Source organism: Schistocerca serialis, chromosome 5 (assembly GCF_023864345.2).
Source record: "Schistocerca serialis cubense isolate TAMUIC-IGC-003099 chromosome 5, iqSchSeri2.2, whole genome shotgun sequence".
Classification (NCBI taxonomy): Eukaryota; Metazoa; Arthropoda; class Insecta; order Orthoptera; family Acrididae; genus Schistocerca; species Schistocerca serialis.
In genome coordinates this window covers 248107346-248134328 of record NC_064642.1, presented here as the reverse complement: position 1 = coordinate 248134328, position 26983 = coordinate 248107346, and the positions used below count along the sequence as shown (strand labels likewise).

At 42.7% G+C, this 26983-nt stretch overlaps 1 protein-coding gene and 1 pseudogene across 1 annotated transcript in view; one reads left to right on the top strand and one right to left on the bottom strand.

Moving 5' to 3' along the window:
- Positions 1 to 26983, bottom strand: part of LOC126481121 (glycosyltransferase 25 family member) — an 851320-nt gene that overhangs the window by 424857 nt on the left and 399480 nt on the right. The gene's annotated exons all lie outside the window — the stretch shown is intronic.
- Positions 15193 to 15310, top strand: LOC126483011 (5S ribosomal RNA; annotated as a pseudogene).

Genomic DNA, 26983 nt, shown 5'->3' with positions numbered 1-26983 from the left:
TTGTTACTTTCTCTCGTGCGTTTCGCGGAAACGACGATGACGAGAAAATCTGTAAGCTTGAGCTCAGATGAAGGTATATCGACAGCCGTTTTCCAACGTACCATTCGCGAATGTAAAAAGGAAAGGGGGAAATGACAGTGGTACCAGAAGGTCCCTCCACCACACACAGTAAAGTAACTAGCGCAATATAGATGCAGATCTGATTTTATGTTAATGTCGGCTCCGAGTGGTATTCGAGAGCAGTATGTCATATGCGGATTCCATCTTTATGAGCTTCGTAACACTACGCTACAGAAGTATTCAGCACTGTACTCTACAACACACAAAACGCATACATTTCTCGATGGAAATGTGACTCCATGGGTTTCGTTTTAGTTTTCTAAGAACCATCTGCATCTACTGTACATACATACTGTCCAAGCCACCAAATGAGACAAGGCGGAGAGTGATTCCTCTATCCGTCGTAGTCATCAGACCAACTAGAAATCTGAATTGTATTAATACCTTCAGCTGCCAACGGGCGTTGATATATATCAATGGGGACGTGTGCGAATGTGTGCCCCGAGCGGGACTCGAACCCGGGATCTCCTGCTTACACGCAAGACGCTCTAGCCATCTGAGCCACCGAGGGCACAGAGGATAGCGCGACTGCAGGGGCTATCACGCGCACGCCTTCCGCGAGACCCACATTCTCACCTCGTATGTCCACACACTACATTCGTAGTGTCCCGCCCCAACACATTCATTACTCGTGGAAGACATTCTTACCAAGTCTCGTAAGAGTTTGAGGAATGTGTGTGCATCCACACAGAAGAACAATGTCATGGCTGGTGTTGCCAGAACTGTATACTTATATGGATATGGTGTCTGTTCTTTCGGACATCCATGTAAGTATAACTAGAAACTTTGTCTGAGACATCTCTTATCTTCATACAGTCACACTATGGTGGTACGTACGCGGAGGGAAGACCGTCGTGTTCAGCGCGTTGCTTTGGTGAATCATACCTGCGTCTGCAACAACGATTAGGGCAACAGCTGGCACCACTGCGACACAATCAATTGTTACAAGTCGGTTGTTGCAAGGGCAGCTTCAAGCCAGACGGTCTGTAGCGCGCATTCCACTGACCTTAAACTGCCGCAGCTGCAAATTCAGTGCTGTCAAGCAGGAGCTCATTAGATAGATGGAGATCTGTTGAGTTTTCTAATGAAAGTTGGTTATGTCTCGTTGCCATTGATGGCCGCATATTCGTTACGAGGAGACCAGGTGAGCACCTGCAACCAACCTGTCTGCGGCACTGGACGTACGACTGGAGCTCTGGTCTGGAATGCGGTTTTGTATGAGAGCACGAGCACTCTCGTGGTTATCCCACGCACCCTGACTACAAATTTGTACGTCGATCTAGGGATTCGACGTGTTTTTCTGCATTCATGAATAGCATGCCAGGAGGATAACGCTCCTCCATATATCCCTCTTGTAACCCAACGTGCTCTACAGAGTGTCGTCATTTTGCCTTGACCTGCTTGATCACCAGATCCGTCTCCAATCGGGTACATATGGGACATTATCGGACAACAGCACCAACCTCACCCACAGCCAGCATTAACCGTCCATGTACTGATCGACCAACTGCAACAAGCATTGAACTCCATCCCACAAACTAACATCCGGCAACTGTACAACACAATGCATGCGCGTTCCCATGCTTGCGTTCAACTTTTTGACAGTTACACCGGTTATTAACGTAACAGCATTCCACATTTGCAATTGCTTATCTCGCGCTTGCATTGACCTGTGATTTTGCAACGTTAATCACCTAAGTATGTTCACTAGACAAACGTATTCCCAAATTTCATTGCCCTACACTACTTGTTTCTTGGTGTTGCGATTTTCCGTCAGTGAAGTATCACCAACAACGTCGTATTGGTGTTACTCAACGAGGCATTGAGCAGGGGATTTCAGTCTATCCCTCAACATTGGTGAACGAACAAGTTCACGTGAGTCACACCACCACTCCCCGTTTCCTTCTTTTAGTGAAATTTCGAGGGAGAAAATTTCATCATTAGATTCGAACCGGTTACCTCCAGGTCGAGTGCCACTGCTCTAGCGTACATTAGCGAAATGGGCTACGGAGAGCGGTACAAATGTGGAAAGTCATCAACACTGTAATATAGTACGACTTTACAAAATAGATGCACTCGTTACTGTTTCGGCAGGCAGGCATACGTTAACAGGAGGAAAGAAAGAAGGGAAGGAACTGGGCAGGTTGCACATTCTTCCATACTGTCTCCAAGATTTTCAGTGCTGTTCATTTCAGACGCGCAATTGTTTCTAAGCGTTTGTCACGCTAGTCAGTCGCAGTTTTAGCTACGTGGACGCGAATATTTTCTTCTTAGAACATAAGATTTGTAACTGGCGATTTATCCGGTATAAATACGCAACCAGACACTTTTTTTGGGTTTTGCATTAATATTTCCAAGTACAGATAATAGGTTTAAGTGAATCTGGCTAGCTGCAGATGTGTTCTTATTAAAAATGTACGAAGAATACATAATAAATAGTCACTATTTGTTTGTCTTTAGTGTACCTTTTTAAGCCATATTCCTCGTATATTATAAATACACCGAAGAGCCAAAGAAACTGGCACACCTGCCTAATATCGTGTAGTCCCAATCCATAAGAGTATAAGGGGATGGACATCTCTTCTGAACACCACGTTGCAAGGCATCCCTTATATGTTCAATAATGTTCATATCTTGGGAGTCTGGTGGCCAGTGGAAATGTTTAAACTTAGAAGAGTTTTCCTGGAGCCACTGTGTAGCAATTCTGGACGTGCGGGGTGTCGCGTTGTCCTGCTGGAATTACCCAAGTCCGTCGGAGTGCACAATGGACATGAATGGACGCAAGTTATCAGACAGGGTTACGTACGTGTCACGTGTCAGAGTCGTATCTAGACGTTTCAGGGGTTTCGTATCACTCCAACTGCACACGCCTCACACCATTACAGGGCCTCCGCCAGCTTGAAGAGTCCCCTGCTGACATGCAGGGTCCATGGCTTCACGAGATTGCCTCCATACCCGTACACGTCCATCCGCTCGACACAATTTGAAACAAGACGCGTCCGACCAGGCAACATGTTTCCAGTCATCAACAGTCGAATGTCGGTGTTGACGGGCCCAAGCGAGGCATAAAGCTTTGTGCCGTGCAGTCGTGTAGGGCACACGAATGGGCCTTCGGCACCGAAAGCCCATATAGATTATGGTAGGCTGAATGGTTCCCACGCTGATTGTTTTTGATGGCCCAGCATTGAAATCTGGTGTAATATGCGGAACGGTTGCGTTTCTGTCACGATGAACGGTTCTCTTCAGTCGTCGTTGGTCCCCTTCTTGCAGGACCTTTTCCGGGCGCAACGATGTCGGAGATTTGATGTTTTACCGGATTCCTGATATTCACGGTACACTCGTGAAAAGGCCGTACGGGGGAATCCGCACTTTATCGCTACCTCGGAGATGCTGTGTCCAATCGCTCGTGCGCCGACTATATCACCACGTTCAAACTTACTTAAACCTTGATAACCTGCCATTGTAGCAGCAGTAACAGATCTAACAACTGTGTCAGACACTTGTCTTACACAGGTGCTGCCGACCGCAGCGCCGTATTCTGTCTGTTTGCATACTGAATACGCATGCCTATACTAGTTTATTTGGCGCTTCAACATAAGAACACACCTGCAACTAGAAAGATTCATTTAAATTCATTATCTGTACTTGTAAACATATATTTTGTAATACAATTCATGTGAGGTCGAGGATCATGATGTAGCAAAATGTTATATCTATTGCATACATACCTTTGTATTTACATCCAGTGTTTACATTCTGTGAATAACTGTGAAACCAAGTGCTGCTGAACATTGTTTATATTTGTTTGTACAACTGATAATGCACGTTATTGGAAAGCAACTGCTATGGAAATCACAATGCAGTGTACTTAAAATACCCAAAATGTAACAACATTTACATTTCATAAACGTTTCGTTACCGATCACTAAATTTCTGTTATTTTCGCCAACATAGTCAACACAGCGACTAGCTCCAATTGGTCCACGATATAATGTTCCTGTAATACCACCATCTGATAATGAGCCTGCAGTGGTTCGAAAACTAGTTAATGATAAAATAAATCGTATCTAAAACCCAAAAAAGTGAAGGGCTGCATATTTATACCCTGATAAATTACCAATTTAAATCATAGCTTCAGTTCGTCATCCATAATGGATATATTGATATTAGTAATAATATGGTTCCGGTAAGGATGAGTGAACTGCTAATACCAGTTGTTCAGAAGCTTATTGTAGCCGTTGGCTAGAAAGACTTTTTCTTTGCAACGAAAAAAATCATGTTTTCAAATAGTCTCGCAATAGAACAAAGTATCCACTGGCTTGCATCACTTCCAGCATGAAATATTCCAGATGGCCTGCCGATGTTCATGAAGATCTCAGCTTAGCGCTTCGGCCACATAAACGAATAATCGTCATTAACCTGATCGGATGCCAGACGCCCAGTCCTCGTTGGTTCACTGTTTGTATCCTTTCACCTACTGTAAACGCGAAAATTTGTGGGCAGGAGGGAGCAGGGCTCTCTTACTTGTTATTCTGGCCCAAATGTGATACAATTCAGTCCGAAGTGTTTGGTGGAAAACGCTCACGGGAAGACAGATATTGACGTCCTGCAGCAATCTGTGCATCGTAAAGATGCAAAACATCCGCAAGCGGGCCCTTTCTATCGCTCTATTCGTGATGTGAATTATTTGTAGCCTTGTAACGCATATACAGAGGAAAATATGTAGAGTACTTTAATAAGGCTTGTCCTTGCTTATTGGTAGTCTGTTCAGGAGTCTGAAAGCGATGGGCTGAAGAACATTATCGAAGGAAATCAGAGGACTATTTTTGGAGTTAAGGAGATATGCGGAACTTACGACTTCACTCACTGTAATATCTTGCAAGATGTTAACACAAATTATTCATTACACGTATGAACAGTGGGTCCACCAAGTAGTGGGAGACCCAACCCATGAAATTAAAACCACAGAGTGCTACGCAGGTATACATCAAATATAATAACGCTGTAGGATTACGTTCGAAGTCTGTACAATCCATGATATTGGGGAAGGAGTGTGCGGGGGGTTTGGGGGGAGTGGGGTGGGAGGGGGGGGGGGGGGCGGCGAGATATTTCACTTTGGAAGTTACGAGCCGAATTAACTGTAGACGACTAAATAATACTGTATTACAGGGACACCAAATCGTATCGAAGTTGAAATCACTGGAAAAAAAACACAAAATAGTGCCTCTATGTTGGCTACATAAGAGTATAAGAACTGTTTATTAGTATAAAACGTCGTATGTAACGCCTTCAACCGTCTACAATGGTTCAAATGGCTCTGAGCACTATGGGACTTAACTTCTGTGGTCATCAGTCCCCTAGATCTTAGAACTACTTAAACCTAACTAACCTAAGGACATCACACACATCCATGCCCGAGACAGGATTCGAACCTGCGACCGTAGCGGTCGCGTGGTTCCAGACTGTAGCGCCTAGAACCGCTCGGCCACCACGGCCGGCCAACCGTCTAAATTTCAAGTTGTGTTATTTGGGGAATCAATCTCAGCGCTACATTACGCCATCTTCAGCCGCCCCTGACAGACGTGTAGGAAGAATCCCACCTCTAGTCCAGTCAAAATAGAGGCTAGTATTCAGTGGCTGGTATCTGTAGATTTCTTCTTCACACAGCGATTCATTCGATCGTCAGTTTTTTTTCGGCAAACGATGGTCGAAGGGACTGCTGTGTTAAGAAGAAATCTACGTAAATCAGTCAGTGAATGCTGGCCCCTATTTTGACTGGACCAGAGGTCGGTCAGGGCCGGAAGATGATGTAATGTAACGCAGAAACTGATTGCCCAAATAAAATAACTGGAAATTTCGACGGCTGAAAATGTTTTGATTCGACATTCTGTATTGAAGAATAGAGGTCCCACAACCATCTATATAAAGATGGACTTACAGAGACTTGCTTATTAGTAATCTGTATTCAGTACTCATAACAGAAACATTAGTATTATCCATTTAGTGATAGTTAAAGCATGATGTAATTCTACAGCTACAAAACTTTTAAGTTAAATGTACATAAGTCCACAATTTATTTCTTCCTATTCATTACGACGTATAATACTGCTCAAAACACCAAATGACACTTCCCAACTTAATAACAAGTTTTTCAATATGATACTTACCACATTACATCACGATAACAGAGGTTTAACACTTGCTGACTAACTACTTTTCAACGTGCGAGTTCTCGTTTACCTTCAGCATTGACATGTAGCAAGAAACATGGGTTACAAACAGTATCGTGAAAACTAAATGACTGCAGAAGAAATTAGGGCGTCTGAGATACACCGATTCGCCGAGAGTGTGGAAACCAAGGACAAAGAACAAGTCTGGCTGAAAATATCTGAGAAAAGAAATTCATCCATAAACGTTTCGAGACATCCTGAAGTGATTCTTCAAGACACACCGCAAGAAATCTAAATCAGATAATAAGGACGGGAATTTCAACTCCTTTTCTTCCGAATATGAGCCCACTGACATCGCTTCACTATCTCGTTAGATATCATCTCTCGAGACAACCACGAAGGGAAATATATGAAGGTTGGACAAATTAATATGAACATTTATTATTTCTCCATAGAGTAACGTTTAGGACCCGTAACATCCGGAAAATTCCTTGGGATTAGACAATTAAATGACTTGCATTCGGTTGGGTTTTATTGTGTTCCTCGCACAGAAAATGTTTCTCGAGAGATGATGGAAGAGGAAAAGAGACCGTTACTGGTCACAATAAGTAGCTATTATTCAAATCTCGAAACTTGATGAAAATTACACATTTCATCCTCAAGCTCATTTAACTAATTTTGATCTTATTTACCCGAAGCAGTGGAGACATTATGATGGTATGCATTCCCCTGATGACAATCTGGTCTGCATCAGTGAAAGAACATTGTAACCGAAACTACGTTAGCTATTCTTTTTCACCCACTGAAACTCGTATCTTTATGTTTTCCTGTTTTACAAAAGATTTGTGAGTAGCAGTTTTCCCAGGTGTATTTTGTCCACGCAGTTCCCACAGTTCTAGATGACAGTGTTTCTCTAACCGTATACTATGCTCAGTAGTCACTTTTGTGGCGGTGTTATTACTTCCGAGCTAATTATCCTCTTTACAGCCCGCCCTTCCCGCCAAGAAGTGTAGGTCCTCTACCACTGTCGTATTTAGCAGACGAAGCACGCTGTCAGACGTCAGATACTACTGTTCTAACTATTGCTAGTGAGAATACATTTGCGACTATGCCACAGATACATGAAAAAAGCGGCAGCCGATAACGTGCCCTTGTTGGAAACGAATAGTAGGGTTTATCGTACCGTCGGTGACTACATTAAAGATGGAAAAAAACTCGGACAGAGGAAAGAAATCAGCCGTACCCTTTTCATAGAACCATCCCGACATTTGCCTTAAGTGATTTACGGTAATCTCGGAAAACATAACTCCGTATGGCTGGATGAAAGTTTGAACCACTGTCCTCCTGAATATGAGCCCAGTGTCTTATCGCTGCCCTAGCCACCCCTCTTGCTCCCTTGTTGGATGACTGGGAAGTCCGACATCCAATCAGTTCCTTAGATCATCAGAATTCAGGGGTTTATAGCAAGATGTTCAGTTTATTCCACCCAACCCTATATGTACCAATGGCATGTAATCTGCTTTTTATACAGGATGTCCCAAGAAAAAACACCGACCAACTTCAGATTCAGGTTCTTTACACCAAAATAAGAAAAAAGTATTAGTTAAACCAGGGCTCTAAAGCGCATACCTTACGAGATAAGAACACTTGTTTATCTTCGATGCTATAAAACACCTCTCTTCTATTGCAATCTTTTTTGCTTTTCATTCTTTGGGAGGTGGCAGTATGAATGAAAACAAGAAAACAATGTCTGGTGAACATGGGTTCCAAAATGCGTACCTTAAGAGCTATGAGCACTAGTTCGATAGAACAGATGTGTTTCAGACTACTGAAGAGGAACTATTGTTCACAGTTCAAGGTATGCATTTCAGACCCAATGTTCACTAATCATTTTTTACTTATTTTTGCATAAGGAACCTGTTGCTGAAGTTTGTTGGTGTATTCTTTTTTTGGGGGTGGGGGAAGGGGGTGGGGGTGACTACGTGTATAGTATTACTAAAGGAGATTGTGTTATTTCGTATTAGTATTAGTTAGTAAGCGGATTTTCGAAATAAGATCTTCCACGTTGGCAGTCTATAACGTTAACTAGTGGATCATAGAGGTGCAAGAAAAACGTAATGTCGGATAATGCCCAATAGAGGCTACTTGTGTCAGACCTTCGTCATGGCAGCGTCAGTCATGTAAAATAAACTAAATGGGAATGTATCTCAGAGACGGGGATGTCCGGAGGCAGCGAGCAGTTGTTTGTCCTTAATTAAAATCTAGTGCCTTCTACAGAGGAGGGATAAGGGAGTGAAGCGTGGAAGGCGTTGGCTGGCGTTCGGAAGATAGTTTTTCACTGACGTCTCCTTCCCCTCGGGACTTTTATATTTAGCCACGACTAACAGCAGACACCACGCCTCCGCTCTAAGAAGCTGCACTTAATTAACGATATGCAGGCTAACATTCGTAACTACTCCGACACAGCTACGTAATCACTACAGCTACGTAATCACTACAGCTACGGCATTAAAGGGAGAAATCCTGTGCAACTCCCACGTAATGATCCCCCTCCTTCCTCTCTCCATTTAAATCCTGTCGACATTGAGGCTACATGAAACGGCTACATCGCTCGAATGAATAATGATGGGGAAGAAAGTCTCCCTTCGTCAAGGAAACTATCCCGCGAGTTTGCCTTACTCTAATTCAGGACAGTCTGAGGTTTGAGTCCATCTACCCCTGATAAATTTGACGTATTAAACATTCCACTATCTTGCTAGTTACTCGAATTAATAACGTGTACGTGAATAGCCTGTGAGCGATTTGATGACGCAGGCAAATTCATTCATGACATGTTCTGCTGTTGAGTAACGATACAATTTTCATTCTAAATCTCTTCAGATTTGACTTGAAGTCGACTCCTAACTTGATCAACGAATTGCAAGCTAGAGGAAGCAGAAGTGAGTTCTACATTGTAAATACGAAAGAAATGTTTCATTGACTAGCTAATTGTTTTTATGAATATGACGCTAAGAAACAATGAAAGTAGCTGTGAATTCCAGTATTTTAGTTGTAATGGTGTTCACACTCAAAACAAATTTCCTTAATGACAACAGTATTTCACATTAGCTGTTGCTAACTGAATTAAAACTTCCCTTATTTGGGTTCTCCCCTTTTGAACAGTTCTGGCAGTTTAGCCATTTTCAAATGTTTAGTATAACACGTCAAACCGATATATTTGGATTACAGACAGCTTTCGATGGGTTATACTACATATACTTGAAAACGGCTACAGAGCCGAAGCAGCGTAGTAGCAGAGAACCCAAAATAAGAGTAACTAATGACAACTGGTGTGAAAGATGCTTCTCAAAGACAAAAACATGAAAATTTTAATTTCTCTTAGTTACAGCATGCAAAGCAGTTAATTTGTTATTCCTTAGCGTAAAAATGGGTATTTGCCTGGAATAACTGACGAGTACTAGTTTACCAGACAAACAAACCAACAAATCAGAAGCGAGTAGGACACTGATTAGCATGGTAACTACAACAAAAGTTTTTCAAGGGTTGTATTTGGAATCAATGTAATTCATAGTTATTTCTGAACTGTGAAAGACTGTCTTTTAAACAAGCTACATTTATTAAACCATGTAGCACACAGTGTGCGGTGGGTGATGGAGTTCCTGAAATTAATTACTTATTGTTCATTGATTGATACAATATTTTGTACAAGTGGATTTGGTGCAGACTGGCAACATTTCTTCCTGTTATAGATTGATGTCTGAAGTCCGAAGATTGGCTTGATGCAGCTCTCCGTACTGGTCTATCCTGTGCAAGCCTATCCATCTCTGAATAACTACTACACCCTACAACCACTTGAACCTTCTTACTCTAGACAAGTCTTGCGCTGTCTCTCTCTCTCTCTCTCTCTCTCTCTCTCTCTCTCTCTCTCTCTCCCTCTCTCTCCCTCCCTCCCCCCCTCCCCTTACAACTGTTCTTATCCCTAACATCACTACTTTTAGTTCAGATGTACCAAACGCTCTTTTCTCTCAAATTGTATTCAATACCTGTTCACTAGCTATTCGATATACCGATCTAATTAACAGCATTTCTCTGTACCGTATCATTTTAAAATCTTCTATTCTCTTTTTACCTACACTGCTTGTCATCCTACTTTCACTTCCAAATCAGGTACACTCCAGACAAATACCTTCAAAACAGATTGCCAAGGATTTAAATTTATAATAGATGTTAAATAAACGTCTCTTTTCAGAAACGTTCTTCCTGCTGTTGCAAGTCTGCATTTTATGTCTTTTCTAGTTCAGTCACAACCATCACCTCACTGCACGAACAGCAGAACTCGTCTACCACAATTGGTGTCTCATTTCCTAACCCAGTTCTCCATTACTCTTGTTCAATTTTTGTTGATATTCACTTTATAGCCTCTTTATAAGACAATATCCATTACGTTCAAATGGTCATACAAGCTCTTTGCCCTCTCTGGCAGAACAATAACGCCATTAACAAAACTGATATCTTCTCCATGAACTTCAATACCCTTTCTGCGTTTATGCCCTTTTTAATCCGAGTACTTTCGCTTTGGTCTTCCTTTCTTATTATGCCCTCTTGGTAGTTGCACGTACTGCATATTTCTCGTCATTCCCAGTAGCGACCACCTTCCTTTTCTGAGGATTTCATATATTTTGCACCGTTTTTGGTTGCCGAGCGCATTTTTCCGTGCAGTACTAATTGACAAATAAGTTATAGAGAATTCTTGGTGAGAAATTTTGAATGTTTGAGAGGGATTGCTCCTATAAGTCAAGTATTGTTTTACCGGCTACTTCACTAGTTTCAGTCTGGTGGTAGCTATCTTCAGATGACTTATGTGTAGACTTTGTACTGCGACAGGCCTGACAAATGGCAGCGCTGTTGTCGGCTTTCATGCAAATTCGAAGCAATGTGACTTAAAACACGTCGTCAAAAGAGCCGCGAAACATCAAGGCGTTGCAACCGAGACGAACAGAATATCGCCTTACATGACTGGTTGTGGTAAACTTAAGACGCACCCACTTTAACGGTCAGGGCGCTTCTTTCGTCGCACAGAGTATAGCACTGGCACCTGACACAGCGCAAGTGAGCTTCGGTGTGTGTGTGTGTGTGTTCGTGTGTGTGTGTGTGTGTGTGTGTGTGTGTGTGTGTGTGTGTGAGCGCCCCAGTAGAGGCCGTGTGGCAGGCGCCCACGGCTCTCCGGACGACAGCTCCCCTCGCGGAGAGTTTTGCAACTTCACAAGCGGCAACTTACTTAACGCCCGCTGTGACTCGGGATCCCCAGCTGCTAGCTTCCCCCGGCACACCGTTGGTTGCACTCCACCCACTTTATTATGGAAACCCTGAACTCTCTGAAGCAGCGGGACTTCTAAAACGCGAGATGAACTACTATTCTTAGTTTCCCGTGCGTGGCTAATACAACGAGAACTATCTGGGAAATAACCTCCGTTAGGCTATAAGTAAAACACCATACTACCAAATTTGTTACAAACATCTTTACAACCAGACAGATGTGCTATTGTGTACCGTGTTTGTATGATGGACAAGCATCTCTGAGCAATATGTATATAAACATGGTCTTTCGGACATGGTGGTTCATGTTTTTAAATATTTTAGCGATTACTAACGTTTGCAATGCACCAAATTTCATTCACTTGACATTTTGTGCGTGAGGTTCAACGTAAAATGAAAATGTTTTCCAACAAAAACATGGTTAAGACCATAGGATGACAGAAAGGACATTTCAAATCGGTTGTCTTAGTTAAAGAAATATTTTATCCCATCTTGGCTTTTGAAAGGTTTCTAAAAATTAAAACATCGCCCTTCAGTACTCTCAAAATAACCAAATTCAATCTAATAATTTATAATATCTCTTAAACTGCCTGTATTATACGTAACAAACAAATAGAGGTAAGATATCAGATCACCTGAAGTTTGTTCTTGTAGTAATTTATCTATCTATTTTATCTTGTACTTTCATGTTATCGCCAGTCTGAATAAAATATTTGCCCTTATATCGACGTTAATACATGTAAAGAAGAACAAATTACATCTGTGTGCAAAAGAGGTCTATGCCATATCTTTCTATAAAGATCTTTGTTACAAGCAACAGTTGTAAAGAGCATTCTAGATGCTGGAAAAGTCTCGCTGTCAGAGCGTAAATTAATATAGTTTGTGTGGATGTGTGTGTGTAGTAATATAACAACTGGACATCAAATTGGAGGCAGACAGATGGACTCTAACCGAAAAAAGCCGCCTATACTGTCGCAGTAAGTAAAAAACTAAATTTACATCCATATCGACAGATAAGATATAGTAATGGCGATACGTTAAAGTGTGTTCCATCTTTTTGTCATAGAGCCAGCACCAAGCATTATGCTAGCAATAACGATGTAAATTCCTGAAACCATCTGAAGATGAACCTGAAAAGGTTCGAAAACCGGTTCATGGAATAAAACATAATTATTCAAAAAAGTGATTGGTTGTAGTTTTGTATAACTTATTTACATTTGGTATCTCTTAGTGTTGTGACGTTCACTGAGGTGACAAAAGTCATGGAATAGCTTATGTACATATACAGATGGTGGTAGTATCGTTAGTATCGTGTACACGAGATATAAAAGGGCAGTGAATTGGCGGATGTCAGGTGATTCAGATGAAAAGGTTTCCGACGTAATTACGGACAAACGACGGGAATCGTGGTTTGAGCTTAAACGCATAGGACATTCCATTTCGAAAATCGTTAGGGAATTCAGTATTCCGAGATCCACAGTGACAAGAGTGCGTCGAGAATATCAAACTTCAGACACTAGCTATCAGACAACACAGTGGCCGACAGCCTTCAATTCATGACAGAGCAGCGGCGTTTGTGCAGAGTGATCGGTGATAACAGACAAGCAGCATTGCGTGAAATAACCGCAGAAATTAATTTGGGACGTGCGAGGTACGTATCAGTTAGGGCAGTGCAGCGAAATGTGGCGTTAATGGGCTATGCCAGCAGACGACCGACTGCTAACTGCGCGACATTGCCTGCAGTGCCTCTCTGGTATTCGTGACCATGTCGGTTGGACCCTAGACAAAAGGAAAACCGTGACCTGGTCAGATGAGTCCCGATTTCAGTTGGTAAGAGCTGATGTTACGGTTCGAGTGTGGCGCATGCCCTACGAAGCCATGGACTCACGTACTCAAAAACTCACTGCGGAAGCTGGTAGTGGCTCCATAACGGTGTGAACTGTGTTTACATGGAATGGACAGTGTTCTCTGGTCCAACTGAACCGATCATGGACTGTAAATGGTTACTTTTCGCTCATGGAGGTCATTTGCAGCCATACATGTTCGCATGACAATGCGCCATGACACCAGGCCACAATTGTTCGTGAATGGTTTGAAGAACATTCTGAACGATTCGAGCGACTGATTTGGCCACCATGCTGGCTCGACATGAACCCCATCGAGTACATAAGGGACTTAATCGAGAGGCCAGATTGTGCGCAACATCCTGCAATGGCAACAGTTTCACAATCATGGACGGCTACAGAGGCAGCGTGACTCAACATTTGTGCAGGAGAGTTCCAATGAATTGCTGAGTCCATGCCACGTCGGACTGCTGCTCTACGTTGGACAAAAGGAGATCCGAAACGATATTACGAGGTATGCTATGACTTTTGTGACCTCTGTGTACAGATTTAGGGAATTACAATATCGCTTAATGAAGTGAGATTTTCTCTCTGCATAGAACCCTGCCGACTGACAGCAGTTTTTGCTAAGAATTGGAAACCATATCACTTTTTCATACATCACGAAGAGGTGAAAATCACTTGGAGCCCAGCAGCTAAAGGAGAGATGTTCAGAAACGACAACTGACAAAAATATTGTTGCATTTGCCAGGCAGACTATAGCATAGCTTTGTCGTACTGAGCCACAAGAAACATCACTCATTTCAGTTTTTTTTTTTTCAGTTCTCTTAATGGTTCACAGTAGGCCTCACAACTGATTCCCTTTACACGTTCCATTATATATATATATATATATATATATAAATATGACCCAAGACCACTGACCGCTTTTTAGCGCTTCTGCTCACGCACTCAACGGAAGAGGATTCCAGGGAAGCAGTAATCCGTTGAGTTTTAAGGTTCTCACAAAAGAAAGCAAGATTACGGTTTTAGAGATGGAGCTCCCTCTCCTGTTGGGAAAGTGACTGAAGGATATCAGCCAGGTCTTCTCAAAAGAACAATTTCGGCATCTATCCTATTACCATTCAGAGAAACCACGCAAAACCTAAATCTGGATGGCCAGACGGGCACTCGACCACCATCGTCCCACTGTGAGTTCATGCCTCAGAACCTCAGTCAGACTCTCAGAAAGGGATTTTGTAGATATACAGGCGCAGAACTCGCAACAAATTGACTGTTTCGACACATTCACATGCAAAACGTTCCGAGAAATCCGTAGGCAAATGTCCAATATCGAAGATACCGTGAAATTTTTGGACTTGTTCGTTGCTGACATTCCGAAACGGTCATAGACATTCGTCCGTCCACTCTTTAAACTAAACACCGTCTCTAATGACCTCACTGTCGAAGGGACATTAAACTACAATATTCCTTCTTTTACTTAAAGACGCAACTGACGCACAATACGTTCATTCGTCACATTCAGTCCGTAAACAGCAAGATTTTCGCGATGAATTTCAGTAGCGTCTAGACTTGTTGCCACTAAATATCCTATTACAGAGCTAATTTCAGAGCGGGCAGGACTATCAATCACAACTTTCAATTTGAACAGCTACGAGATGAAATGTGACTTTCTCCTTATCACGGCTATAAGAACACTGACGTACATGTCGGTCATTTCTAAGATTTCTGTTTTTTATACTGGCAACGCCCTTGCCGCAGCGGATACACCAGTTCCCGTGAGATCACCGAAGTTAAGCGCTGTCGGGCGTGGTCGGCACTTGGATGGGTGACCATCCAGGCCGCCATGCGCTGTTGCCATTTTTCGGGGTGCACTCAGCCTCGTTCAAAAATGGTTCAAATGGCTCTGAGCACTATGGGACTTAACATCTGTGGTCATCAGTCCCCTAGAACTTAGAACTACTTAAACCTAACTAACCTAAGGACATCACACACATCCATGCCCGAGGCAGGATTCGAACCTGCGACCGTAGCAGTCACGCGGTTCCGGACTGAGCGCCTAGAACCCAGCCTCGTGATACCAATTGAGGAGCTACTCGACCGAATAGTAGCGGCGTCGGTCAAGAATACCATCATAACGACCGGGAGAGCGGTGTGCTGACCCCACGCCCCCCCTATCCGCATCCTCCTTGAGGATGACACGGCGGTCGGATGGTCCCGATGGGCCACTTGTGGCCTGTAGACGGAGTATTTTTTATACTGGCCATATTATAGCAAATCTCCATCAGTATGAAATGATGAAAAGACAAAAGAGCAACGAATGAAAAATTACTAGTCCATAAGTATTAAGTACTCAGATTTCCAACATGATAACACGGAAGAGCGAATAGATTCTTGTGAAACACTATGAGTGCTATTAAACATACCTTGCTGGGAAACGATATCGAGTTTGATCTGATGACGGCATATGCCACTTGGGGGATAGTAGATGTGCTTGGCCAGCACGATCTCTGAACCCGTCTCCAACCGAGCACATCTGCGATATGATGGGATGAGAAGTGATTCGTGTGACTCGTCAACCAACAACTCTTACAGAACTACATGAATATGTCCAGCATGCCAAAATACAGGGCGTTTCAAAAAGAAAGAGCAGATTTCAAACATTTATTTCTCAAAAACTACAAATGATAGAAACACAATTCCAACGGTCCTTCACTCAATATGAGTACCAAATGTTACACAACAAATATCAAAACTGTACCTCAATATGAGCACCATTTGTTACACGACAAATATCAAACCGGTATCTCATTTCTTGCCACACACGACGCAACTGGTCTTTAGTTACCGAATTCACGGCCGCAACAATTCGATGTCGTACCTCTTGAAGAGTAGCGGGCATAGGTGGGACATAAACACAGTCCTTTATGTACCCCCACAAATAAAAATCGCAGGGAGTAAGGTCTGGTGACCTGGGAGGCCACAGACGATGACATTGATCTTGTGCTCCTGCTCTTCCAATCCACCGTCCTGGAATGGTGTTATTTAGGTACCGTCGTACAGGTTCAGAGAAGTGTGGTGGGGCGCCATCTTGCATGAAGATGAAGTGATTTGAATCTTCCTGAAGTTGAGGAAATAGCCAGTTTTCTAACATGTCCAGGTAAATGGTTCCTGTGATAGTTTTCTCCATGAAAAAGAAAGGTCCATAAACTTTGTTTACCGAAATTGCACAAAAGACGTTAACCTTTGGTGAGTCTCTTTCATGTTGAATAACGTCCCTCGGAGTTTCACTCGCCCAAATTCGTACGTTATGCCGATTAACTTTACCAGAAATGTGAAACGTTGATTCATCTGAAAAAATTAATCGTTCGGCAAAATTGTCCTCTTCCATGTCCTGTAGAATTGCAGTTGAAAATTCGAACCTTTTGTTGTGGTCGTCAGGACGCAATGCTTGCAATAACTGCAGTTTGTACGGCTTCATGTGCAGACGCTTACTCAGAACGCGCCATACCGTTGTTTTAGACATGTTTAGTTCGTGACTTGCCCGTGTCGTGGATTTTCTAGGGCTCCTTTCGTAAGCTGCACGGACACGCTCGACATTTTCATCCGATGTGCGTGGACGACCCGTGCTTTTTCGCTTGCAGATGCAACCATCTTCTACGAATCTGTGATGCCACTCATAAATTTGCTTATGACGAGGCGGCTGTTTGTTGAATTGACGGCGGAATGCACGTTGCACACCAACAATGGACTCTAACTTTGCAAATTGCAGCACACAAAATGATCGTTCCTGTGGTGTCGTCGCCATTTTCCTACAAACAAACGCCAGCGCCACTGCGGATTTGCATGGAACTTCTGCGCGGACCATTGAAAAACTTTGAACCTTTCTCTGACAAGAAACGTTTGAATTGTGTTTCTATCATTTGTAGTTTTTGAGAAATAAATGTTTGAAATCTGCTCTTTCTTTTTGAAACGCCCTGTATATCTCAGGATTGTGTTCTCCATATGCAGTATTCGCCATCTGCACGATCGACTGGATACCAGCGTCATTGACAGCAGTCACTTATTGCCGAAACTGAAGGAATATGTGAATGGAAAGGCATTTGCAGACGACATTGATGTTCAATAAATAGGTTGTAAAGGCAGGCGGTATTCTATGAAGAAGAGTGATTGATAATGATCGTACTTGGGCGTAAAAATGAACGACTATAGATGGTGATTAAGTAAATACCTAACTAAAGATATGCTTCGAAAATTTAACTTATAGTACAAACGTATAGCCTACTGTACGCTTTTCCACTCTTCTAATAAGCCTAAGAAAAACTACACACTTATAATGCGCTCCACGCTTATTTTGCCTCATCAGTCTTTTGTCAGGATCGATGCGCCCCACCTCGCCCTACCAAGGACTCCTCTCTTCTACCAGTCTCTTGGACCCGTATTCCTTGATCCTGGGTTCGAGCCCCGACACCGCTTAAATTTTGAATAAAAGTCATCAGCAATGACAGGCCAAGACTTCCAGCATAAGACGTCACCCTCAGTCTGCCAATTGCCTTGCCAAAGAGGGCGGAGGCGTGGACAGAGGGTTCAGGGTACTCACTTGCCCTCAGGATGGGAAACTGCCGGTGAAAGTGGTAAAACCAGCAGTGACCAATGGCTTACGGTTGCAGAAGGCAATGGAAACCACTACATTAAAGACACACAACGTGTATCAACAGGACAAGTGGCCTGTAATTGAAGAAGTGTCAAGATGATCTCTGCATTGGCAACAGGTTACAAACTACTCCCTCATTTGGATCAACGGCAATGGACTGCCAAGGCGGAAGTTACCATAAGAGAAGGATGGAATAATCAACGGAAGGGTAACGTTCGACGGGTAGGGGCGTAGAATATAAGAAGTTTGAACATAGTACGGACGATGTAAAGTCTGAAAAGGGAAATGCTAAGGTTCGATCCTGATATACTGGACGTTAGTTAAGTAAAATGGAAAGAAGACAAGAATTTCTGGTCAGACTAGTATAGGGTAATATCAACAACAGCAGAAAATGGTGTACCGGGAGTAGGATTCTTTATGAATAGGAAGATAGGGCAGAGAGTGAGTTACTGTGAAGAAACTTCCTGGCAGATAAAAACTGTGTGCCCGACCGAGACTCGAACTCCGGACCTTTGCCTTTCGCGGGCAAGTGCTCTACCATCTGAGCTACCGAAGCACGACTCACGCCCGGTCCTCACAGCTTTACTTCTGCCAGTATCTCGTCTCCTACCTTCCAAACTTTACAGAAGCTCTCCTGCGAACCTTTCAGGAGTGCTAGTTCTGCAAGGTTCGCAGGAGAGCTTCTGTAAAGTTTGGAAGGTAGGAGACGAGATACTGGCAGAAGTAAAGCTGTGAGGACCGGGCGTGAGTCGTGCTTCGGTAGCTCAGATGGTAAAGCACTTGCCCGCGAAAGGCAAAGGTCCCGAGTTCGAGTCTCGGTCGGGCACACAGTTTTAATCTGCCAGGAAGTTTCATATCAGCGCACACTCCGCTGCAGGGTGAAAATCTCATTCTGGATTACTGTGAAGAGTACAGCGATAGGGTCGTTCTAATCAGAATCGACAGCAAATCAAAACCGGCAATAGTTCAGGTATACATGCCGACGTGGCAAGCAAAAGATGAAAAAATAGATAAGTATATGAGGATACTGAACAGGTAATTCAGCACTTAAAAGGACATGAAAATATAACAGTCATGAGGGATTGGAATGCGGTTGTAGGACAAAGAGTAGAATAAAGGGTTACGGGAGAATAAGGGGTCGGTACTAGGAATGACACAGGAGAAAGCCTAACTGAGTTATCCAATAAGTTTCGGATGGTACTAGCGAATACTCTGTTCAAGATTCACAAGAGGAGGAGGTATACATGATAAAAGGCCGGGAGGTACCGGGAAGACTTCAGTTGGATTACATCATGGTCAGGCAGAGATTCCGAAATCAGATATTCGATTGTAAGACGTACCCAGGGCCAGGTGTGGACTAAGGTCACAATCCGGTAATGATGAAGAGTAGGCTGACGTTTAGAAAACTAACTAGGAAGAATCAAATTGTAAAGAAGTGAGATATGGAAGTACTAAGGAAAGAAGACATACGCTTCACATTCTCTGAGGCTGTAGATACTGCGATAATGTATAGCTCAATAGGCAGTTCAGCTAAAGAGGAATGGACACACTCTAAAAAAAGGCAGTAACTGAAGTTAGAAAATATAGGTATGAGGAAGATAACTGAAAAGAAACCATCGGTAACAGGTGTAATACTTCAGTTCATTGACGAAAGAAGGAAGTTCAAAAATATTCAGGAAAATTCAGGAATACAGAAATAAAAATCACTTGGGAATGAAATAATAGGAAGTCCAGGAAAGCTAAGGCGAAGCGGCTACATGACAAATGTGAAGAAACCGAAAAAGAAATGATTGTCGGAAGACAAAACACCCTTCGGTGAAATTAAAAGCCAGGACGGTAACATTAAGAGTGCAAAGGGAATTCCAGTGTCAAATGCAGAAGAGAGAGCGGATGTGTGGGAAGAGTAGGACCCATGTGAGGGGGAGTACTTATCTGATGACATGATAGAAGGAGAAACAAGAATCGATAGAGAAGAGATAGGGGATCCAGCATTAGAATCAGAATTTAGAAGAACCTTGGAAGACTTAAAATCAAATAAGGCAGAAGGGATGGATAACATTCCATCGGAATTTCTAAAATCATTGGGGTAAGTGACAACAAAACGATCATTCATGTTGGTGTGTAGAATGTGTGAGACTGGCGACATGCCATCAGACTTTCGGGAAAGCATCATCGACTTATTCTCAAGATTGCAACAGCTGTTAAGTGTGAGAATTTTCACACAGTCAGCTTAATAGCTCATGCATCCAGTTTACTGACAAGGATAATGACAGAAGAATGGAAGAGAAAATTGAAGCTCTGTTAGATGACGATCACTTTCGTTTTAGGAAAGGTGAAGGTACCACAGAGGCTGTTCTGGCGATGCGAATGGTAATGGAATCGTAATGGAATCAAGACTGAAGAAAAGTCAAGACACGTTTATGGGATTTATCGACCTGAAAAAAGTGTTTGAAAATGTAAAATGGTGCATGATATTCTAAATCCCCAGAAAAACAGGGATAAGCTATAGATGTACAAGTACCAAGAGGGAATAATAATAGTGGAAGACCAAGAACGAAGTAAACTGATTGATACGTAGTCTTTCACCCCTGCTGTTCAATCTATACGTCGGAGAAGCAGTAACGGAAATAAAAGAAAGGTGCAAGAGTGGGATTAAAATTCAGAGTGAAAAGATATCGAGATGGGAACCACGAATTTAAATTTAATGAGACAAGCGTTCTAGCACGAACATCCCATTATCATGCGCGCATGTATAGAGAAGCAATAGAGATTCACAAACATCATAACAATTTTAATAGAAAAGAGGAAGTTTTAAAGTTAGACAAAATATGGATGTCGACGTTGCGACAGCAGAATGACAATAGATTACTCTTAATCGAGAATGATGACGCCTTCCAAAGATAGGCATACTGTCGGCATCATGTGACGAATGGTGGTGCCCTCTATGCGCCCTATAAATGCGAGAGCACCTGGAGCCTCAGTGGCAGTAGCCGGACGACCTTAGAAGATGTCTCCCGCAGATGGAGACGAAACGTTAGTTGGAAATTTTATACATCGACCACGGCCTCTCAGCCCGGAAGTTTCAACTGAAGAAGGATATCAGTGTTAAGATTCGCCGATGCCGTTGCTATCCTCAGTGAGACTGAAAAAGAAGTACAGAACCTGTTGAATGGAATGTAGTCTAATGAGTATAGAATCTAGATTGAGAGTATAACGAAGATAGACGAAAGTAATAAGAAGTAGCAGAAATGGTAACAGCGAGAAATTTAAAATTATTATTGGTGAGCACGGGGTAGGTGAAGTTAAAGATTTTTGTTGCGGAGGCAGCAAAATAACACATGAGCAAGGAGGACATTCATGGCCAAGAGAAGTGTACTAGTACCAAACAAAGGTCTTAAGTTGACGATGAAATTTCTGAGAATGAACGTTTGGAGCACAGCGCTGTATGACAATGGGACAGGGACAGTGCGAAAACAGGAGCAGAAGAGAATAGAAGCATTTGAGATGTGGTGCTCCAGAAGAATGTTGAAATATAAGTACACTGATAAAGTAAGAAATAAGGACGTTCTCCGCAGATCGGGAAGGGAAGGAGTAAATGGAGAACAGTGACAAGAAAAAGAGATAGCTCATAGATCTGTTAAGTCATCAGGCAGCTTCCATAGTGCTAGAGGGAGCTGTAAAAGGTCAGAGATCCAAAGGAAAACAGAGACTGGAATACATACAGCGAATAACAGAGGACGTAGGTTGCAAGTGCTAGTCTGAGACGAAAAGGTTGGCAAAGGACTGAAATTCGTGGTCAGTCGTATCCAACCTATCAAAGGACTGAAGAGGGAAAAAAAAAAGAAAAAGACTTGGTGACCACAACCGGTCGCGATATTTGCAATGTCAATAACTAAATATTGCACTATGAATCTTTGCAACATTCCCGTCGGTCGCTTCAAATGTTTACACTATGCTCTAATAAACATTCAGATGGGCATAGGTTGTATATTATTTTAAACGGCAATATACAGGTTCTCTGTAGAAATTGACTATGGGAAAGAACATCCTTTCTTTCTCTTTATACATAATTTTAAACATTGTGTACAACTCTGTGCTGTTTTGTTTTCTTCCTGGCCGGCGGTTATGCAGAAAACAGGGAAGTGGCTTATGATTAGAATACTACTGTGACATCTGAATCGTCCGAAATTATATCCTCACCCAATCGCAGGTTAAAACTATGTGAAAACCGGTAACTGTCATTGAAGCTACTATCCTCAGAGAACCAGCAGCTGGAGAGGTCTCTCTCATACCATATGTACCAATGATCTCAACCGATTTACCGATCCATGTTAAGCGACTTCACTTCCCAATCGAGGGTCTGTTTGCAATAACAGTAAACAAGGCTGAAGGTAAGAGAGAGGGAAGAAGAGATGGCCAGAGAGGGGGGGGAGGGGGGGAGGAAATGGACAGAGAGAGAAGGAAGGAGGGGGATGGACAGAGAGGATGGAGGACACACACACACACACACACACACACACACACACACAGAGAGAGAGAGAGAGAGAGAGAGAGAGAGGGAGAGTGGGGGAGAGGGGGAGAGAGAGGGGGGGGGGGGGAGACGACAGACGGAGATGAGTGAGTTTAGGATATATAGCCAATTCCCACATATATTTAGCAATTGCGAAGCACTGCCGTACTCGCTAGTATTCAATAAAGGCATTTATGAATACTGAAGAAGCAGTCAGAAAACCTGTAACGGGAAGTACTTTAATGAACTGTCAGTGCAGGACTAGCGCCTTACTCTGTGATTCTAGCGGGTACAACTGATCAGAGCGACGAGATTCCCGGGCACCCAGACAAGCCCTCACACAGCCATGTTCCCAGTGCAGCCATGAAGAAAAGTAAACTAGCGGCGGCCCACGAGTTAGTTACAACGCGACAGGCTCTTTTTTTTGTTCAAAGGGGGAGGAGAGATCAGTGACGCGCGCAGAAGTCAATGCCAAGAGACGTATACTGATGTTAGTTTAACAAAATCGGCAACGACGCTATACACGGTTGCCCGCCTCGCAGCAAAATTCTGTGTGTAACGAGAGCAAGGCCTCCGAGCGAGGGAAGCGTTGAAGCCGTGCGTACAGTCGAAGCGAGACCGGACACGGATTACCTGCGTACATGGGGACAAAGGTTCGCCCAAAGGACCCAGTTCTGTCGAATATACTCTAACAACTTTATGAAGGTCATCATACACCTGAAAGATTAAATTCCATTTCCTGAGGTGGGCGAAATACTAAGATAACCTAATATTTCTCTGCGGAGATAAAAGGTGATATTAACGAAATTTTCTATTTACTCCAGTGGTACATGTTGCGGAATAATTATTCGAAATAGTTTCGCTTTTTTAAGGCTTTTAAATTACTTTTGTGCATGTTCTCTTCAGATTGATATATTCATACACAATTACAACTCTTTGCTTTAGACATTTTATCACCATGTCTGGCTCGGTTCACAAATAGTCCGCTCCTGTAATTTCAACAGTTAACAAATGGAAGTGTTAATTCAGTCATACTCATTTTGAGAATGACCCATAAGCACAGACGAACACATTGGGAAAGTGCACAATGTGATGCTGGACGATCGGTGATTAGAAGTGAATGAAATCAGAAGAACAAATACAAAAAGTTTTCGTATGAAGTATTAAACTTGAGAAAGTTTTGTGGAAGACAGGAAATACATTTGCAGCGGAAACGAACTTCACAGAAATTCTACACCGTTTTAAAATCATATTGGTTCTGTGCGTCAATTTGCAACTGTGGCTGAAAAGGAGATCCTTTAGTTCACACCAGAAACAAAACAGCGGACAAATCGTGGTTCGAGATAAGTAGCCCTAGCATTAAGGAAGGAAAAGTAGATTTCGTACGTCACTAAAGGTGTAGCTAATGTTTTCTGGTATACAAGCGGGGATCCCTTTCTTGATTACCTTTCACTGAGTGTAAAAACATCTAGAGAATACTACGGAAGTCTACTGGACCGAGTGGTTATAAAAAACATGAAAAGAAGCCTATATTGTAAGAGAAACAACCATTTTTCTGAAAAACCTTCGTGACTGGATAAGAGAGTTGTTGAAATATTATTAGTATTCACCACATTTCTCACCCCTCTTACATTTACCCGGGCCTAAAGAATTTTATGGATAAATAACACGAATATCCTAATGAAGATCTTATCATGGTAATAACAAGTTCTGGTACGGCAACGGATATGTCTGAATTACATTGCACATTCCTATGAAGAACTGGCAAAAAGTGGTGTTTCAGAACAATTAATTCCTCTACCCACAATCATGAAGGTAATATAATTCATCACGTAAGGAAGCTTCGAGATCGAAGAAATACATTACATTATGGTGCCACAGTCAGCACTAAATTATTGCAATACTGTTTTGTCATAACTGCCATAAGACATCCAACCAACACAGCACTCTTTCTAGCAACGAATTTTGCGGCCTCATCTCTTTTTATACATCTCCAATTATAACTTTTGCTGTTTATTTCACATGCGCACTCTTTGTCCTCAGAGACCTAAAGAAGCATTCACCTCTCATTAAGACACCGCATAGTTGGGCAATTTTAGTTGCGTTGCCAACCGCGAAGCGGCCAAGGAACAACGAGGTAGCGTCCTGTTTCGAGTCGACATAGTTACAGTATGGGGATAATATTCTGCAATGATATGTGCTTATTTTTCACGTTAGATGGACCTAGGCTCAAATGGTTCAAATGGCTCTAAGCACTATGGGAGTTAACATCTGAGGTCATCATATCCCCTAGACTTAGAACTACTTAAACCTAACTAACCTAAGGACATCACACACATCCATGCCCGAGGCAGGATTCGAGCCTGCGACCGTAGCAGCAGCGCTGTTCCGGACTGAAGCGCCTAGAACCGCTCGGTCACAAAAGGCCGGCAGGTTCCATCTGATCAAGTAAATACCCAAGACATGGAGTTGGTAAGGTGGACAGGTACTTGTCACATGACATCAGTCTTAAATCCGATAAAAATTCATGGTACGGTTTAAACCACGAAGCCCACCACCATAACAACCATTGTTGGGCATCCAGATGGTGCTTATCAGGTAATGGGAGATGGTAACCTAAAGTTCTGCAGGACGGAAAATTCCATATCCGACGCACTGTACGCCACCAGAGGACACCACTCACAGTAATCGACGGTTTAACGTATCTGTATCACTGTGTCACGTCGCCAGGGAAACTTTTAGTGCACACATTTCCGCCGTTCTCCTTGTGCTTTCGTGGATCTTTAAGAACCTTCAACTTTTGATCTTGTGTGAAAAGCTGCAGATAGTCTCTATCCTTGTCGGCATAAAGCAGGTCCTTGCCAACAGTCTCGATATTAGCAAGTAATAGTACGTGAGATCGGTCTCGTTAATGCTAGAGGATTCGAGTCCTGAAGTTAGGATTTGTGGAATTTTAAACAGATGTCCGTTCAGTATGTTTGTCTAGTGGTTATTTATGCACGCAGGCGACACATAATAGTTCAAAAAAATGGCTCTGAGCACTATGGGACTTAACAACTGGGGTCATCAGTCCCCTAGACTTAAAACTACTTAAACCTAACTAACCTAAGGACATCACACACATCCATGCATGAGGCAGGATTCGAGCCTGCGACCGTAGCAGCAGCGCGGTTCCGGACTGAAGCCCCTAGAACCGCTCGGCCACCACGGCCGGCGCGTAAAGGTTCTATCGGAGTTTAGTGTCGTGTACACTCCTTCAGGGTTGTCATAGAAAGAATTTCTAGGCTACTCAAATGACTCTAGTACGCCTCAGTTCGCGCTTCGGATTCCTATCCTTGTCTCTGCTCGGAGACTGGGTGTTGAGTTGTCCTTACGTTCGTGTCGTCGTAACTGACATTCGACAGTTGAGATGACTGAACCGGCACGTCCCGAAAGGTCCCAAAAGCCACTAATCTTTAAAAAAAAGGATACTGCGCACAACAAAATATATGTTGGAACACAAACAAAAGTAATATGACGTAAATAGGAGAAACACTCGATATTATGTGATTTCACAAATGCGTGCGATTTCCGTTATTTATTATCAGTCGTAAAACATATAGGGATATACAAAGTGATCAAAAAGTCAGTATAAATTTGAAAACTGAATAAATCACGGAATAATGTAGATAGAGAGGTACAAATTGACAGAATGCATGGAATGACATGGGGCTTTATTAGAACCGAAAAAAATACAAAAGTTCAAAAAATGTGCGACAGATGGCGCTTCATCTGATCAGAATAGTAATAATTAGCAGAACAAAGTAAGACAAAGCAAAGATGATGTTCTTTACAGGAAATGCTCAATATGTCCACCATCATTCCTCAACAATAGCTGTAGTCGAGGAATAATGTTGTGAATAGCACTGTAAAGCATGTCCGGAGTTATGGTGAGGCATTGGCGTCGGATGTTGTCTTTCAGCATCCCTAGAAATGTCGGTCGATCACGATACACTTGTGACTTCTGGTAACCCCAAAGCCAATAATCGCACGGACTGAAGTCTGTGGACCTGGGAGGCCAAGCATGAAGAAAGTGGCGGCTGAGCACACGATCATCACCAAACAACGCACATCTGTCGGACATTTTGTGAAATTTTTTTTTTGTTCTCATAAAACCCCATGCCATTCCAAGCATATGTGTCAATTTTTACCTTTCTACTTACATTATTCCGTGGTTTATTGAGTTTTCAAATTTATATGGACTTTTTGATCACCCGGTACATTTGGAGCGCTTAAAACCGAGAAGAATGCAGAAATTAGTTGTGCGGTAACCAGATAACTCGCAGTAAGGAATTGTAGTTGACACAAGAAAGACTCCTCCTCCAAAATT